Source organism: Salvelinus namaycush, chromosome 6, assembly GCF_016432855.1.
Source record: "Salvelinus namaycush isolate Seneca chromosome 6, SaNama_1.0, whole genome shotgun sequence".
In the NCBI taxonomy this organism is placed as follows: Eukaryota; Metazoa; Chordata; class Actinopteri; order Salmoniformes; family Salmonidae; genus Salvelinus; species Salvelinus namaycush.
In genome coordinates, this window is record NC_052312.1 from 45,694,835 (window position 1) to 45,706,688 (window position 11,854).

Genomic DNA, 11,854 nt, shown 5'->3' on the forward strand with positions numbered 1-11,854 from the left:
AGAGAGTTAAGGAATGAAGGAACATCAAAAGAGCATCCACATCACAGAACCTACCAAGCCATTAGAAAACCCCAAACCACAAGCACAGCATCACCATTTTACTAACCAAGTCTGCACGTTTGGGACCCCTGAAACACAATAACCCCAATTCCAAATCCCTTTGAACAATTCCCCTCACAATCCCCCTCTCTTCCCACACTCCCCAGGCCTGTAATCCAGTCTTTCCCGAGTTTCCCCCCAATATCCATCCCCTCTATCTATCAGTGTGTTATCCTACCTGTGCTCTTCAGAAGTGTGGGAGAGAGAGCGAGAGAGTTAGAGTGCGCCGAGGTCAGATGGTCTTCCTTCCAAATATCCAGTTGGGGCTGTAGGCTGAATCACTGTGAGCCTTCTGCACTGTGCTGCAAGGGGCCGAGCGATAATTGCACTGAGAGCGCGCGCAGCCAAGACCAAGCAGGTGTGCTCTGTCACGGCCGAAGGGGAGGAGGAAGGGGCTGAGAGAGGAAGAGAGAGAGGGAGGAAGCTCCTGTTAAATTGAGACACTTGGTGGAGAGAACTTCCCCCAGCAAAAGAGAGAGAGAGCGCGCTCCAAAAACAGCTGGAAATAGAGGGAGAGAAAAGAGGAAAATTTCAAAATGAACAGTCACAGAGCGATGGAGAAAAGAAGAGGAGAGTGGAGGGAAGAAAGGAGAGAGAGAGAGAAATGGAGGGAGAGAGAGAGGCAGAGTTAAGGCAATAAGCAGTGACTAGGCTGGCAGGCTCCCATTCAGTACCATCTGGTAATGATAGGTCCTCCAGGGCTCAGTTCAAAAACTCCCGCTACTCTCTGCCTTTCTCTCACGAACTTTCTTTCTTCCATTTTTCTCCCTCCCTCTATCTCTCTTTCTTTACTTTGGTGAAATTCAAACTAATTTAACACAGCCGACTACCCCTCTGCCTTTGTTTAATCCCGCACAAGCATTCAGTCCACCCTCCCCCTTCACCCCCCATCTCTTGATTGGGTCGGTTTACTTATTTACACGTAACCAAAAGGGACAAGGGGACCGTTCCAATTACTAGGAAGAGGAGGGGGATCTTAGTTCTTAGTTCTCCCCATCCCCTGGTTTACCCTCCATGTGTCACATCCACTTCAGGTCTATAATTTCCCCCTCCGGCTGGGCTCAGGGTTGGTCTGTCTGACTAACATGTCACCCTAACCACCCTGGTGTGTGTGTTATTTTAGTCCAAAGGCTAATGTGAAGGATTTAATACTCTTTAAATAGTTCAGATTACTGCTCCAGACCTGTGAGGTGCAGTCGGAGCTGAGCACTTTAGAGCTCTGTGTCGCTTGGACTGCAAGACAGAGGGAGAGCTTTCAAGAATACTTTCTACAGTACAGAGATGAGTACACAGAGAAATATGACTAGGACATAATGAATGCATTTAAATACATGTAGGTTGTTGTATGAATGTGTTATGGGTGTGATAGATAAGGCACTACAAATTCATAATGCTTTATGCAGCTTTGGTTCATAGAACGTTTTCACAAGCATCATTACAGAAATGATGGAACTGGATCAGTTCAAGCTAATTGGAGGAAACATTGCTTCCACCCATCCAGTCCTTTCATTGGTCGCTGTGTGGCGGGGAAAAGCTAGACGGATGCATTGAAGGAGGCATACTGGACATTTAACAAGGACTTATAACTGAATGATATGTACCTATTGATTCTTGAAGAACATAACTTAGAAATGCCCCATTGACCTCAACTGGCGTACCTCATCAGAACCCCAAATATTAGCTTGTTAACTCAAATGTTTGTAAACAAAGTCAATGTAAACAAACACTATGTAGCCTTATTGTTTCAACTGTGGATTGCCCCTATGGCCCGGGGACAGGCAAAGCATTGCAAAGTTCATGCTAGCTACTGATCTAAAGCCATAGTGTTAATGGTATATAGACCAACGATGACCAGAGTCAATGAATTCTACTAGCTCCATAAAGCGTACATGAATGGTGACGTATCCAGACTACCACTCTAAGAACTACACTGTATCAACAGCCATGAATTATCTCAACAACGTTGAATTATTTCAACAACACATGCTGCAGAGATCTCAGAGTGTGGGCATATGGTCGTTGATGAATGATTGTATGGAGGGTAGAAACAGAAAGCAGATCTGATGAATGATAGAACAAGGAACATCTACAAAGGACTGCTGTGCCCTTCCTGCATTCAGCCTCCACCCAATGTATGCTAGCATCAGATGCTCTCTCTCTCTCTAACTCTTTCTCTCTCTCTCTCTCCCTCCCACTCAGCCTATCATGCACGGCTCAGATCAAAGGGATCTGGTAAAATGGCTGAACTTTAGCTAGTAAGACTTCGTCTGTAATGGGAAGTACAGCATTCCAGCCGTATCCCATCTCAATTATCCTTCTCCAAGCTAAGGAAAGAAGGACCACCCACATAGACATTGGTCATGACCAAGGTATCAGTACGACTGTCTTAAATCCCTCAGAAACCAACCCAACAAACTGAACCATAAAAACACCCATTCTCAAAATACAAAAGCAGGTAACATTGAAAAGGTATTTTTACTTGTTGAGTTAAACGACTTGTTAAATGGTTGTCATTGTACTGTCTTTGATTCAGATTCTGGTCGAGTTTCTTACTTTTTTGTAGGGTCAGGAAAGGTTCAACTGAAATACAGGGCCAGTTTTTCAAAATGATCTATCTGGATTTCGCCCATCGGATAGGATTAAATGCATAGAAATAGAATGAATAGAACAGAGGAATCATTGACTTGAATGGGGACTCCAGTTCTATTCATTCTTTCTCTATGCATTTAATCATATCTAGGGGGAGGAGGGGAGTCAGACAGAGAAAAAGAAGGGTGGGTCATGGTCTTTGGCACTGTGTGCAGGTCTTGGATGAAGCCTCAGGGTAGAGGGCCACGAATACAAACACTGAGATCATACCTTGTGTGAAAAGTGGCGTGGAGGGGAGAGGAATGGAGGGGGGATGATGGAGGGGAAGAGAGTGAGTGGAAAGGAGAGGGGAGTGGGGATGGAAAGGAAAGGTGGATGGGAAAGAGGAGTGGTGGATGGTGAGAGAGGAGGGGCAGAGGGATATGGGGAGAGGAAAGAAGAGGAGAGAACTGTTAACAGGTCATTATTTTTGACCTTCAGGCAGGACTTTAAAAATGACAGAGTGGATCAAGGAAGGTTCTATACCTGTAATCACTAATATAGGTGTTGTACTGGGATCATCAGGGGCTGTCACAAAAGTCTCCGTTTTTTGTCAACTTACAGCTTCTCACTATCAAACCCCAGGGATAATGTTTGGTTGGACAGTAGAGACCCCTAATCCTCTGAGGTGTCAACTTCAATGTTCCATTATCTACTTTTTTCTGTGTGTGTAAGGTTTTGCCCGAGGTCGGCTTATCCTCGCTCCACAGCACACAGATAGGCCTAAACATAGCTCTAAATGGTTTGGAAAAGCACTCGGGGCTAAACGAACACAGTCTCCACCTCTCTTTCCATTACACAGCATTCTCCCTCCATCTCTCACATTTCTCCCTCCCCCTTCCTTTTATCTTTCTGTCTCTCAATCTCTCCCTTGTTACCCTTCCCCTTACTTGCTCATTTTCTCCATTTAGTCTTCTCTTTCTCCCTCCCTCCCTCCCTCGTCTCTCCCCCGCTTCTTCCCTTCTTTGTCACTGTCCCACCCTCTTCCCGTATAAAATCACACTGTTTCCACGCCAGCTTGCCATGACACTGCGAGGCTGTTGCCTCCGTCAAGCCCAGACTCCCTTCAGCCTCAGCCTCATCTCAGTCCTCTTGATTAGAACAGAGCAGGGCTGGAAACTGACTGACCACAACATGGCTACCCTCTCTGGGTCAAATCATTTACCACAGCAGAAATATGACAAGATACTATTAAAATGATATCTATTAAAGATGATTGTGATGTCTCTTGAGAGGCTACTGTCTGATGTTGGGAAACAAGCTTAGGCAAGAAGGAGGTGGAGTTCAAAATGGAGGCTGGATTGGGTATCAAAAAAGGGTAGGATTGGCTTTGTGAAGACTACCTGTCGAAACAGGTTCATATATATACCTTTTTCTCTGTAACAATTGTTTTAATTAATTGCCTTGATCTTTAAGTGAATCATTTTAATTAATACTTGTCAATGACACCCACCATCACTCCGAACCTGACAGTAGTCTGGATCTTTGTGAATACATCTACTTTAGCCCATCAGTAAGCGTGACAGTTCCAAGATTGGTGGTTGCGTACATTAGTCCTGGATGGCATGCTTCCTGAGTCTGGCGTGTCTTCAAATCAGTTATTAATCATTCGTTATTAATTCAGGTATGTGAAGACATGTGTGAAGCATACCAACCCAGCCTCTTTTGGGCGTCAATTAGGTCATTTAGACCCAGTTAGCTTGATATCCTGACACCTGTGTGCCCTGAAGGACCTGCTGTGAAATACAGGCCCATATCACAGCTCAATAATCACTAAATGGGTGTGATATAACTGTGATAAGTGATAAATATCACACAGGAAGTAAGAGGTGTCCTCTTTCAGCAGAACTTTATAGGGTGTTTGGGGTATGATGTGAATGTGGATGCTGTGTTTCTCAGATGGTATGGTTACAGCACTGACAGTGCAACGATGATTAACTGACATTATGATAATTACGATTGCACGTCTTTACAGAACCCTTCCAGGGATTGGCTGAGGCACTAAATCGTGGTGAGATCATTGTGTCCCTATGAAGGTGGTTTAGTGACCTCTGACATTTTGTGGTCAACTATGTAACCTTCTCTGAGTAGCTAACAGGAATGACATGACGTTTGATTCAGAGCGAACAAAAGAAACGCCTGATGTGGCTAGGTTTACACTGCCAGTAAAGAGTGGTGGTCTTTGAATGACTGCATCTGGGTGACACATTTACATTTGACATTTTAGTCATTCAGCAAAAGCTCTTATGCAGAGCGACTTACAATAGTGAGTGCATACATTTTAATACCTTTTTAAAATACAAAGACAAATGATTTCTAATGGACTAGTTTCTCTACTGGTCTCATCATTTCAAGGTGACTGGGAGCTTTTGGTTGAAAAACTGAACAGTTGATTGATTTAGGTCTTTATACATCTTTATTCATGTGAATAATCACTATAGACACCAAAAATCATCCTGTATTAGAATGGGGTGTTTGCAGTACACATGCTACAGTACTAATTGACTAACAATGGGACCCAAGCAGAGGTTTCAGAATTGCAACAGAAGCTCCTTTCAGAAATCCCATCTTGGACTTGTTAAGCGTTATAACAGGAGTGCAGAGGAGCTCTGTCAGACTCATCTCTAGACCCAGAGAAAGTCTACTGTGACGGGCTAAACAGACTTCGGAAACTCACCAGGGAAGAGAGGGACAAAAAACCGACTCTGCAAGCCAATGGCAGGAGCTGTAACAGCAATGACAGTCCATCGAAAAAAAGAGAACAATCAAGTTCTGAGCCAAAAGTACTGTGGGAAGTGACCTTTTTTGGGCCAATCGGAGTGGCGCTGTGCGGCACAGCATTCGTATGCTAATCACTCCGGAGGAATCCCGTCCCATTGGGTTCGTAACTAGAGTAAACCTCCTGAGTCGTGTACACACACACACACACACACACACACACACACACACACACACACACACACACACACACACACACACACACACACACACACACACACACACACACACACACACACACACACACACTGTCCCTGTCAGTGCACTAACTGCTGGCATCGATGGCTACTTTTCACGGACGAGGAGGCGAGAGTGCCGTATTCACAGTCTGATAAATCATTATGGTGAAATAAAACGCACCAGCTATGTCATTAGTGGCCTAGTGAAAGCTGCTCACTGGAATGTCTGGGTTTTGAAGGCCATGCCGTTCCCATTAAAAGGCATTAATTGTCCTGGATGTTCATACACACATAAACACAGGCCCGTGAACTTGACCCACAGAAAGTTTCATCGATGAATATCCTTGTAAAATGGATGGTGTTGTTATCTTGGTGAGAGTTGAATTGTATTGACAACTAAGTAATAATAGAGAATGGAAGACATGCTGACGTCGTCTACAGTACGTCTTGAATAAACATCATTTAAATATTCTTGTATGTTCACATACATGAATATAGAATGATGGACTTGACCCCCAAAAAGATTCAATAATAAATATCACTGTAAAATGGAGGCCACTGTTACCTTGACTTACTTGCCACTTAACTTCTCAAGTATAGATTCACAATCTGTATTCATAAGCAAGGAAAGCGTTTGTCAGTTGTGCATTAGGTTTTTACACAAAGGGCCTTTCAGAGAGACCAGCCTGGCATTCTGCCTCTTCTCTCTCAATCTCTGGCCCCACACAGCGTTGAAACACACAGGCAACGGAAACACTCGCTTCGAGCGAGTGCTGTTGTGGTATTAACTTGCCCATTCAATGTACGACGGAACTTCTCCTCGCCATGGCAACAGGCTTTCGACGTGAACGAGGGGGGAACACTACTTCTCGATTGGCCAAGCTTACCTCACACCCTCTAATAACGAGGAGAAAAACGAGGAGGATAACACAGGTGCTTGGCTAGAGAGGTGCTAGCTGAGGTATTATTTGTGAGGGAATAAATTTGGGGGAGTATTACTTTAAATGCACCTCTCCTTGAGCTAGCTTACAAATAGCTCATCATGCCTCAATTAAAGGTGTTACACTGGAGTTATTAGAATTTTTACATTGTAATTTCAGAAAATGTCAATAATATAACTGGCGCTAACTGTGCAATGATAGTGTTTCACAGTATTACTTACCCACCAGTGTTGTGATTGGCTGTGATATTCGCCTGTTGATTTCTCTCGCCGAAGCAGCATCTGTTGTCAAACTGGGAAAGCCGTTCTGACTTTGTGACTGTGTTATCTAGTGGACTGTTCGGTCAATTTGAATAGTGTAGGGAATCTTTGTAACATCTAAATCATTGTGAAATATCTTTTCAATAACAAAAAATATTGTTTTTACAGCTGTTTGAAGCTGGTGGACCACCAACTTCAAACAGCAGTTTTGGTAGACCAGAGTGGGCAGAAAGATATTTCACAGCAATTTAGATGGTACAATGATTCCCTACAGTCTTCAGTGCTTCTTTTCTCACAAAAACTGAAATTGAGCGAATAATGTAGAATTTTAGCAACCAGGAAATTAATGATTTCCACTAAATAACACAACAACAAAGTCAGAAATGCTTTCTCAGTTTGACAACAGATGCCGCTCCGGCGGGAGAAATCAGTAGGCGAATATGACAGCCAATCACAACACTGGCAGGTAAGTGATAATGTGAAACACTATCCTCCCACTATTAGCGCCAGATGTATTATGGACGTTTTCTGAAATTACAATGCTAAAATTCAACAACAAAATATCCTGTGAGTAGCACCTTAAAGTTGAAGCTTCTTAACGACCATAAAGGTTTTCATTGCAAAATCCACAAAAGCTCCTCTCCTCGAGGTAGCTTATAATGCCTCATCATTACAGGGCTCCTGAATACAACATGAACTGTCTTGACTTATTGGCAAAATACACAAACTATTTGTACACTTCTATTCATACATTTATATGACATCTGCTGTGTTTCAGGGGTAGGAGTTTATGATGTAGGGACAGAACACCCATTAAAACTCACAATGGATCTGATTAAAGCACTCGCTCAAAGAAACATCTCAGAAGAAAGCAATCAATCAATTCCCGGATCTCTCAGCCCCGCACAAACCTCTTGGGACATACTACTGGCAACTTCCGACCACTATAAACAAGTTCGTTTTCTAATCAGCCTTTCTTTTACAGGCAATCTGTAAAAAAAAATCATGGGCATTAATAGTTGGTCCCCCCTTTACTGCTATAACAGCCTTCACTCTTCTGGGAAGGCTTTCCACTAGATGTTGGAACATTGCTGCGGAGACTTGCTTCCATTCAGCCACTAGAGCATTAGTAAGGTCGTGCACGGATGTTGGGTGATTAGGCCTGGCTCGCAGTCGGCGTTCCAATTCATTCCAAAGGTGTTCGATGGGGTTGAGGTTAGGGCTTTGTGCAGGCCAGTTAAGTTCTTCCACACCAATCTCGTCAAACCATTTCTGGATGGACCTTGCTTTGTGCACAGGGGCATGGGCCTTCCCCAAACTGTTGCCACAAAGTTGGAAGCACAGAATCATCTAGAATGTCATTGTATGCCGTAGCATTAAGATTTCCCTTCACTGGAACTAAGAGCCTAGGCCAAACCATGAAAAACAGCCCCAGACCATTATTTCTCCTACACCAAACTTTCAAGTTGGCACTATGCATTCGGGCAGGTAGCGTTCTCCTGGCATCTGCCAAACCCAGATTTGTCCGTCGCACTGCCAGAGGGTGAAGCGTGATTCATCACTCCAGAGAAGGTTTTTCCACTGCTCCGTAGTGAGTGTTGCAACTGAGGACAGACGGTTTTTACGCGCTACACGCTTCAGCACTCGGCGGCCCCGTTCTGTGAGCTTGTGTGGCCTACCACTTTGCGGCTGAGCAGTTGTTGCTCCTTGACGTTTCCACTTCATAATAACAGCACTTGCAGTTGACCGGGGCAGTTCTAGCAGGGCAGACATTTTGACGAACTGACTTGTTGGCATCCTATGACGGTGCCACGTTGAAAGTCACTGAGCTCTTCAGTAAGGCCATTCTACTGCAATTCTACTGCCAACATTTTGTCTCTGGGCCAATAGGAAGGCCTCTAAAAGTGTTGATCGGAGATGGTGCTGTTGGCCCTTCCCTCTACCAATGACCCCCCCCCATGCTAACTTTCTATGGGAAACACTGCTAAGCTCCCAGTCTTGCAGATATTACACAGGCCTTGTACCTCTCTAACTGTAGTGGGATAACATATGCAATAACAGATTAATAAGCCAGTAATTACAGTAAGCTTTTTTGGATATCTTGTTGCTTTATGCTTGGAAAGCAGCATTAACACTTGTTAGTACTGTAACTGTGTATATGTGTGACTGATACAATGTTGTTCCATAATTCTATGGACACTTCACTTTGTCTCGAAACACGCTACACTATATGGCAAATAAAAATTTGCTTTCTCCTCATCTTAAGTAGTCATTACTCTGTAACACTCCTTTACTATAGTATGAGTACAAATGTGTTGGGTGCACAATCTGCTCTCTAGTCGAGTCTGTTTTTGATTTGCTGGGTCGAAACAGAGCCAGTAGCCAGACAGCAGTCTGTCTGCCAAAGAGGCAGACTCAACACTCCCAGAACAATTTGGAATTATAAAATGAGTTTATAGTATCGCCAGAGCTTCAGAGTGCCAAACTCTGTAACAAAAAGAGCTTTCAGACATATCAATATTTTCCCTGTGTCTCATAATGAGATGTCATGGTTACCAAAATTAAGTCTTAAGTTCACACAATGGGCGAGTTACAAAAAGAAACATGACCTGCATCAATGTTTGTTTAACCTATAGTCTACAGCATGTGATCATGACCTTACGCTATAGATCTACAGAAGAACACATTTCTGCCTGTTATTGTTATGCTGGTGAATGAGGACCCAAAAGCGACGTAATAGAAACAGAGTCTTTATTCCAGTATTAAACAAACAATGATTCTCCTGGATATTATCAAAGGTAAATCCAAAACAGGAAACTGAAATCCTCTCGTCAGTAGAGAGGAACGACTGGAGACGCGACCACAGACTGCAGGTCGCTTCAGGAAGGCACAGGCCGTAGCTGACATAGACACCTGCTCACACGCAGCATCTGAAGAAGGCAAAAACACGACAGGGCGGAACAAGGACACAGAACAGCAAACATCAAACAAGAATCCGACAAGGACAGAAGCGGAAAACAGAGGAAGAAATAGGGACTCTAATCAGAGGGCAAAATAGGGGACAGGTGTGAAAGAGTAAATGAGGTCGTTAGGAGAATGAGAAACAGCTGGGAGCAGGAACGGAACGATAGAGAGAGAGAGCGAGAGAGGGAGAGAGGGAGGGGGAGAGAGAGGGATAGAAAGAGGGAAAGAACCTAATAAGACCAGCAGAGGGAAGCACAGGGACAAGACATGATGATCAAAGACAAAACATGACAGTTATCCAGTTACAGTAGTGATTACTGGTCCTCATCACATTTATCCAATAATAGGCCAAAAAACAGATAGGAGACTGGAATGAATAGAAGACCTCACCTCCCAGACCGCGCTCGACAGTAACAAGCATCACTGTGGTCGACGGTCCAACAACAAGACATTAATTATTGGCCTATTTCCTCTTCAGGAGGGATGTTTTGAGGGATTCACAACATCTGGGTTGTAGGTAGTAGGAAAGGTTTAACCATGGGAGGACGGATTCGGTGAACCAGAGAGACAAGAGAGTGCTTTGGCGCTGTACAGCGAAGCGTCCTGCGGGCTTTTGGGAACTCGAGCCACGTGTGATAAATATTAGTTTGTGTTCCTACTACAGAACATTGGTTGGCCATGTTTTATGCATTCCTCCTGGCTAGTCCTCCAGAGGCCATTGCTCTGCAAGGACAGCACACTGTTTGATTACATTGAATCACGTTCAAGGAATGCCTGCGTTTTTATTAACGCAACTTGTATTCTATCTAATCATGTATGTTGTTTGAAAGGAATCCACATTTTAAGTCAATCGTTTTGTTTTTGCACTTGTTGCTTTTTGCATTTTACAATGATTTCTAACATACATTTTGTTTTAAACCTCGCTAATACATTTTGTATCGTGAAGACACCAGAGACATATTCCACAGTTATACTTATTTGTTACATCTACATTCATTCTGCCTATTGAACCAGTGATTTCCCCAATGTCAGCAGAAACCAGACTCGGAACAGACTCCAGTGCTAATGACGCTAGCTAAATCAACGGCTTCATTCATATGTGAGTTGCATTAATCCCTTTTTGAAGCCGTACGTGCTGTGAGATGCTGTGACCCATAGTCAGCACTTTCTGGGGGGTGTGGAATCTGCCTGGGCTGCTCTAATCATGACCAGGCTTGAAGAGCTGGCAAGGAGGAAGGCTGTGAGCCGTATCAGTTAAAATGTGCTTAAATGGAATGCAATGCACAAGCTAGCCCACAACCCCATGCACTGAGCTAAAGGAGCATCTGCTTTAAATCTGTTCATTGATGATATCAGGTACCGAGCCTATATCATCAATCTGGTATCTGATATTAAATGCTCGTAGATAAGGGGTCCAATATGGTACAACACTGGCTTGGTGTCGCAAGCATTTCGCTAAACCCACAATAACATCTGCTAAATATGTGTACGCGACCAATACATTTGATTTGAGATGTAGGCTTGGTTGGGGATTGGATGACCTTTTCCAGAGGCTGCTAAATACAACATGCTACTTCAGACTGGGTTAGGGGGAAAGGGTTTGGCAATGTATTCCCAAGTGTGTCTTCAGAACTAGTGGTCCTACCTTTAGCTACGAGAAAGAGGCAGGAGGGGGTGGGGTGAAGTATCAGGGGTGTGGATAGAGAAGGGTTCTTTGGACCAGTCTTTAAACGCCCAGCCATCAGAACACACTGGATGGGTAAATAAAAAAACAGGTGACATCTATGCAGTGGATTCAATAGTTGTAATTTAAGTCATGTAAATACAGAAACAGGTGACATCTATGCAGTGGGTTCAGTAGTGGTAGTTTTAGTCATGTAATTACAGAAACAGGTGACATCTATGCAGTGGGTTCAATAGTTGTAATTTAAGTCATGTAAATACAGAAACAGGTGACATCTATGCAGTGGGTTCAGTAGTGGTAGTTTTAGTCATGTAGTGGTAA

The 11,854-nt window shown here is 43.7% G+C and overlaps 1 protein-coding gene across 1 annotated transcript in view; it reads right to left on the minus strand.

The window, feature by feature from the left end:
• The window catches only part of LOC120050089 (decorin-like), a 49,038-nt gene extending 48,565 nt beyond the window's left edge, over positions 1 to 473 (minus strand). The window contains exon 1 of the mRNA XM_038996729.1: positions 278 to 473. The gene's annotated coding sequence lies outside the window, so the exon portion shown is untranslated. The remainder of the gene's footprint in view (positions 1 to 277) is intronic.
• Between the last annotated feature and the right edge of the window lie 11,381 nt (positions 474 to 11,854).